A 7597-nucleotide genomic window follows, 5' to 3' on the forward strand; every position below is an offset into this window, starting at 1 on the left:
CACTTGCATTGATCCATTGCTCTGCTTGAAGAGGCTATGATTAGAAAATGGTCTTGCAATGATTCAGTCAAAGTCCAAGCTGAACTCTGATCAAGACTAAGGGGCAAAACTTAAGTGACCTTCATTCTCCATCCACGCTGACATAGTTCAAGCTACAATTTAACTTTCTAAATGTCTAAATGGCCGGTACAAACAAGCCCTAGGACATTTCCAGCTGTGAGTTCAGTAAAATGCGGGGGCTGAGTACAAGTTTATGTCATATTTTATATACTTATATTAAAAAAATTGTATGATTTGCTTGCTTTGCATTTGTATTTGAGATGGAATACATGCTAGTTTATTTTTAAATTCAAATAAAACAGTGGTTCACAATGACTGGCTGTCTAACATTTTTATAGGTTTTCAAGTCATTTGTATTAAACTCTTGTCCATCTTCATTTTAAATTCACTCTCATTAATATCCAATGTGAAAACAGCTCAATGCAATTATTTAGATTCCTGAGACTTTTTTTTAAACCTGCTACTTAAATAAATAAATAAATGTTACATCTCGCTGCATAAAATAAAGTTGATTATATTTACATTTACATTTAGCTGCACAGAATTTAAGAGTTTAGTTTAATGTCATTGTACATTAGGAGATTATTTCATGCGTTTATACAATGCAATAAAATTACATTTCTTGCAATAGAAATAAATTAAACTGAACCATATTGATATATTTTAAAATCATCTTTGTCCTTGTCCTATTCGTCCCTTTTTTCGGCAGCACAGAGAGTTAACAAAAGCCTCTCAGTGCTGTCCACTGCTGGTACATTTACATATCTAAGAGGGCCAGAGAGACACTCATTAGGGTTGGTCCATAATTAATCCTGGATTAGCATATTGGGGCAAGGACACACACAATGGTTTGTTTCATCACAGGGTGTTTCATGGTGGGATCACAGCGCTGTGTCTGTGTGGGATCATTAAAATGATCCAGGGAGGTAACAGGGTGTAATTGAGTGAGATTCGACTACACTAGTCACTGCTCTTTTCATTCAAAATAAGAGCGTACCCTCCACTTTTAAGTGTCTTGTTTTTCTTTCCTTTGGTATCAGGTGCAGCGAAGAGTGGAAGGGATGTGAAGAAGATGCTGGAGCTGCAGTTAAGCTCCACAGAGGCATTAAAAGCGTCGGGTCTGCCATGATGCCCCAGGCTCAGTTACGTTGCAGAGCTTCTTGCTAATCATCCAACAATCAGTCCCCCAGACAAAATTGGTAATGAGGCGGTGATTCTGTTCCATGACCGGCACTGATAGTAAGGATTATTTTTATGGTTTCCTATTATAGGCAATGTAAAAATGGAAAGTGATGCAGAATATGGTCGAGACGGTGCAGAGATGACATTTTGGGAAAGGTCACAAAGTGGATTCAAGCCCATGAAACTGTGGCCAATCAGAGGATGTCTCTACAGGAGGGGTGGGGGATGGGGGGTGATTTTAGGCCTATTGTGCAACAGGATTTTAAGGTGTCCTTTCTGGGTTTCTGGGTTGCTTCAATATGTCAAGCCAGAGTTTTTCATCAACAAAGAGACAAGGGATAAAAACGGGTTTAATGGAAAATGTTGATAAATTGTTTATTTTAGCTGGATGATATTTTTAGCCTCTTCAGAGAAAAATATTTAAAGAATCCCTCTGGTGTTATATACAAAAGCCTTAAACATACTGAAGACAGCTGCATGACTCCTCAATCAGATACAGTTGCAGTCATATCTCTGGGCACAGATAAAACCAACCATCTGCTCATCAGGAGATCTTTTAAGGTCATGGGATGAAATATCTGCAAAACACTGAACCCCTACAACTGCAATAGGTGTGCTTGTCGGTTCAAATAGGCGGTGCTGGATCAGGTTTAGCTTAGCCTGGGGAGAGTTCGGCAGTCTAAAAGATGACAAAAAAATAATATAAAAATTTTAACTTCTAATGCAAGAACAGTTAGCTCCTATTATTGCATTTAGTTTTAAATTATAGCCTACAATCCCAAAGTTGAAGTGTAAGTGAAGAATAAAAGAAATTGTACCCAATTTCCAAAGGTCCAGATTTTTTGTTTTCTATATTTTGATTAATTCCTTTTGATTTTCCCATAATGTCACATGTTTGAAGTGTTGCCTTAAAATGTTATTGCCATTTATAGCTCACATGTTGTAAATAAACCAACTGAAAAATTACAAAGCCATAACATGATCATTATTCTGGCATTTAGCAAATGAAAATGATTTTTACTCTCCTGACAAGAAAACTTTAGTCTGATTTAATATCACAGTGACAAAAAATGGCAATGTGTCTCCATACGATGAAGAACACAAAAAAACCTAAAGCAGAATATTTGTTCACAGCATGAAATCTAATACACAGTACATCCTGTGATTTATATTTTGTTTCCCTTCTTGCCCTCCCTGATGGCGAGCTGATTCTTGTCGCCAGCTCTGGGCTTTGGCTGCAGCTCGACACACTCACACTGTGTGCCAGGTACTGCATGCAGGGTCACCACCTGTCTGCTGCTTCCTCCTGCTCCTCAGAGCCATTAGGGATAGGAAGCATGGATTTTAGACAGGGGAAAAACACAATCACCAATTTTACAAACAAAATACGTTTAATCTGCCATTGATATGCTAAACTTCAACCACAGTTGTTCATCTTCAATGTTTTTTTTTATCTTTAACATTGCTGAGAAGATGCCTAATGATCCCATTTTAGCTAAATCAATGGTGGGTTAAAGGATTAGAGCAAGGTTTTCTAACACATCCACAGAGAACATTAAAAGCAATTTATTTCACTAGGTTTGTTGTTTTTATTAGCACAAGGGCTGGGATTTAATGCAGAAACTTTCCATCTCTACTTGAACTTGAGCTGTTGTAAAGAGGAATAAGCAAACATTTAAGTGTCTAGACATGCAAAGCTGATTGACACACTTCAAATCTTGTGGATGTAGCTGAAACAAAAGCAGGTTCTGTATTAGTATAGACCTTTACGTCACTCCATGCTACTTCGTGTAGCACTAAGCAAAGAAATCTGCACCTAAACCATTTAAATTTTGAGATTATTAAAACATAAAAACAGAAAACAGTGGAACATTACAAAGTGAGCCTCACTATCTTAATATGAAAACATTTAGTTGCACTAATGCAGCTGATGAGATGATTTTATGACCTGAAGACTCCCCAGGTCTTAAACCCTGAGCTTCCCCAAAACCCCACCAGATCTGTTTTCTACCAGGTGCCATTCCCACCACACCGCAGCAACAAATGGTTGCGCCACAGATATATGCTAATGGCATGCAAAAGCAATATTGCTGCTCTGAAGGTGAGGCATATTAATGAAAGACAACGCATCATAATCAGACAGGGGAGCTCTTAGTCCTCGACAGGCTCGCTGCCTCATCCTCAAATGTTAGCAGGGGTCAGCGAACAGCACATCGTCCAAGACATGGTGGCTTAACACGTGGATCTGAGGACACATGCATGAAGAAGGAATTTGTTAAAGACGTCCCTTACATATCCTGTCCAGTACTGCATTAATACAAGCACATGCATAGTCCCGGCTGTTGGTGACAGAGGCTGACTCATGAAGACATGTGTTCATTATTATAATGCAGTCAGTGAGGAAGCATCTGCGGATATTCATATTTTTGATCACATTAATATATGCAGGGTTTTTCTAGACTCTCCGTTCTTCAGCTGTCTTCTCAGTTCACGTCAACTAAACAAAAAGTATAATTTATGCTTTTAAGCATATGAAAGTAAGGGAACGGGGTCAACAGAAGGCCATTACAGCCAACTACAACAGCACAGAATTCAAAGACACAACAGAAGGAGAGACTTACCCACAATGCAATGCAAAAAAAAAAAAAAAACTCCTTCACAGTTTATGTGATGCAACTATAGAATAAATCTCATTGGACAGATGAGTCTAAATTTCTGGCCACCATTAATTATACTAAATTCAGTTTCATCTACAATAACTTAAATAAGCCTTGAACCGGATGTTGTTTGACTTTGATTTGAAATGTGTAGTTTATCCCAAGTTCATCAAGAGAAGATCATTGAGGAACCACTAGAGGTCGCTGTTCAAACAGGGATTTGAGCTGGACTTAAAGGTAATCTATCTAGTTGAGGGTGATAATTGACAGAGTTTATTCTACTTAACTAAAATATTCTGAAAATGTTGCTTTATGTTTGCTTATGTCTCGTTCAATATATTATTTGCACAGATAGGACATAAGTTTTGTTTTGTATTTTCCTCCAAACTACATTCATTCATGTACATATGAGAAATTTCAGTTATTTTTACTACGCTAAGGAGAAATCCAAATTAGACAACATTTAATTATAGTATACATGTTATCAAATACAGTTAGAATTATGACATTTTTGCTTTTTTTCTAGAGTAAATAATCCTGCCACAGTGGTTTCTCACTATTTACAAGAATTCTGCAAAAGGCTTGAATGCAGTTAAACTGGATTTGGGCATCTCCTACATTTACATCCAGCTGTTTTATAGCATTTTGGCCTTGTAAACTTGCTTGTAAATTTGCTTTTTTGCTCCAAATTTGAGCAACATTCATGTTTTTGAATAGTTCCCTCTGTTGCATGGTGATCGAGTGTGTTTACATTACATGCCTGAAGCATTTCCCTCTGCGAGCTCAGCTGCAGAGCAACGCGCCAGTTTTAAAAGAAGCTTACCTTTCTCTGAGAATCAAAAAACACCTCTCAGCTTACTGTGTGCATTTTGTAATCAGTCTGTTGCCCATAGGTTTGTGCCTTTCACTACCAAACTAAGTGCAAACTTCTCCTTGTGGTGTTAGGAACTTTTCAGTGATAGAGAGCGGATGGGTTGCAGTTTTCTGGGTTTGCCGTTTCAGCTGCCAGGTCCTGATGTGCGCTGGCAGCTCTCCATGATTACATTTCATCCTCCAGTGAGCAACAGCAGTGCAGCAGAGCAACAGCAGCTCTGAAGTCTTTTCAGTGTGGCTTCAGTCTGTTAAGACTTTGGGAAAGTTGACAAGCTCTCAGTTAGGTAAAGATGATTCTCTGGAAAATAAATTTTAAAATGATGGATTTTAGAGTTCATTGCTTTTAGTGATTGATGAATAACTGAATAAATTATGTAAATAAATGTCCCTCATTCTTCTTGCCGTGTGTTTGTGCTTGTTGCTTCCACGTGAACCTTCACTTTCTTTTGCAGCTTCTACAAGTTTGTCTTCCATATTGCATGATGTAGACTCAACTCTGAACTGTATCACTATGGATGAATGAAGCGTTGACCGTGATTTGCATGTTACTTTCCATCCAAATATAATGTTTTGCATGCTTAACAAAATTATGACACGTGGCTTGTTGCAAATTGTAAGTATGTGTTTTTATGACTTTCCCAAAATAAATGTCTTCTTTCTGCTTCTCCATAAATAGCTGATTTAATAGTTGTCAGGTAACAAAATATCCTACCTGAGCTGTGGATCTTCGCAGCTCCTAGTTATAGTGGGTAACTAGGTACCAATTGATGCTTTTCTTCCTTGACATGTCAGCTTTTGTGGTCAGCAATGTCTTGGTAGGTTTGTTGTTGTGCCTTACTTTTGTACTTTCAGATCATGGATTAAACAGTGTTCTGTTTTTTTGAAATATTAATAACGCTGGATATTTATTTAAAAACTAAATCTGTTTTAAACTTCTTCTGATCTGTCTGCTGTGCTTCTTCATCTCCATGTTTATATTTGTTCACTAATGGTTTCAAACAAACCTCTGAGTACTTCAAATTTGAGGTTAAATTAAACCCAGGTGTTTTTAATAATTAGATGACCTCTGAAGGCAGTTAGTTGTTGGTAACAGAGTGAAAAGGGGATAAATGCGTTTGTGAGTCAAAATTTTAATATTTTAAATTCCCACAAATAATATATCAAAGTTTGTGTAAAAAAAATCAAGGGTGTTAATTTTGTCAAAGTGCTGTATATAATAATTTTTTTCCCTTTGTTTTTTTTTTTCCATGTAACAGATAGTTTATTCAGACACTCATCTAGTCTAGACAGTCATTGAAGTGGTCAGTATGTAAATAACATAAAGACTGGCCTCTCATCTCTCACCCTGTCACAAACATCACATGTTAAGTGGATGAAAACTTAATTTTCAGTTATTTATGTTATGTTGTCAAGTACACTTAGAGCGTGGATTGAAGTTTGTGAGGTTTTGAGATTTGCAGGTTTCATCAATAAATTGCTAATTATTTTATGCAAAAAGAAGACATTTTAACTTTGCCTACACAATAACAGCTTTTAAATAGCTTCACATTTAACTTTTAAACATATTTGCTAAATTTCCAGGATGTGGTCTTAGATCAGGTAGAAATGCTGTTTTTTAGGTGCTGCTTGTTTGTTTGCTGTCTAATCTGGCAAATAGTTGTTTCATTTCATGCTGGCCTCCCTGCTCCTAAAAGCCATCAGTTTATAAATATTAACTGTTCAAAAGAAACTGTACTTCATGTTTAATTGAAAATAGTTTGTATTCACCTTTAGACCAAAATGATAAATTTTTTGATAGCAAATTTTTTAGACTAATTTTATCTCATTTTAAAAAAAAAATGTTTCCCCAGTTTTCCTTAACATCGCAGAAGACAGAAAAAGCACAACATCCATACTCTTTGAATGTCCCTTGAATTAAAAAAAATCAAGGAACATTAATATTTTTGCTTAAATTCAGATTAGTAGAGAAATATGAAATGTTTCAGCTTCTAATTTCTAGTTTAATATAAACCACCCCAGTAAACTTTATGTGACTTTTCAGTTCACAAGGCTTCATTGGTCCCTCATAATATTGTTTTCCAAACTTTAACCTTTAAATGCAATTCTCACAGCAGACATTTTGATTCACTTATATCATATTTATGCACAATTGTAAACCAGGAAGGACAATACGCAGTGTTACTTACTGGAAGTCCATGCATTCTTGGTATGATAAAGCAAAGTGTTTACACTAAAAAAGGCCTGTTAGGTTTGGCTATAAGTAGCAGCATTTAGAGAAATTAACTTGACCCCATTTCTACCAACAGAAGATTTATAGAAACAGTTTGATAGTACATTAAATTACGGGATCAGTAAGATGTGCAACAGGAATCTCCACAGGTGGGAAAAACCTTCCGGACAGCCAAAGGAAGTATGTGAAGACATTCCACAGGAGTCTGAAAGAAGATTTGAAGCTCCAGGCGGTATGTTCTCCCCCACTGCCAAGCTACAGAAAACATCGCATGTGAAGCATGGACAACATCTTTTGCTATAATATTGACAGAACATTAATGTGGAGGAAGATGATACTCTAGGGAAGAATAGTTACCGCTGATGTCAAGCTTTTGGTTTCTCATAAGTTTGGTGAAAGTACCAACATTTGTCATTCTACTATGACATTCTACAATTATTTAGTCAAAATAATATGTTCTAAATTAAGGCATTAAGACGAGTGTAAACAAAGCGGTGCTGGATGGTGGGAGCTTCGGAGCAGAGGGGCCAGGAATGTGTTTGTGCTAATCCCAGTAAAGGACAGAAGATGTTTTAGCAGATCTCCTTTGGTCCAC

Source organism: Poeciliopsis prolifica, unplaced genomic scaffold (genome assembly GCF_027474105.1).
Source record: "Poeciliopsis prolifica strain line A6 unplaced genomic scaffold, Auburn_PproV2 SCAFFOLD011, whole genome shotgun sequence".
Lineage (NCBI taxonomy): Eukaryota > Metazoa > Chordata > Actinopteri > Cyprinodontiformes > Poeciliidae > Poeciliopsis > Poeciliopsis prolifica.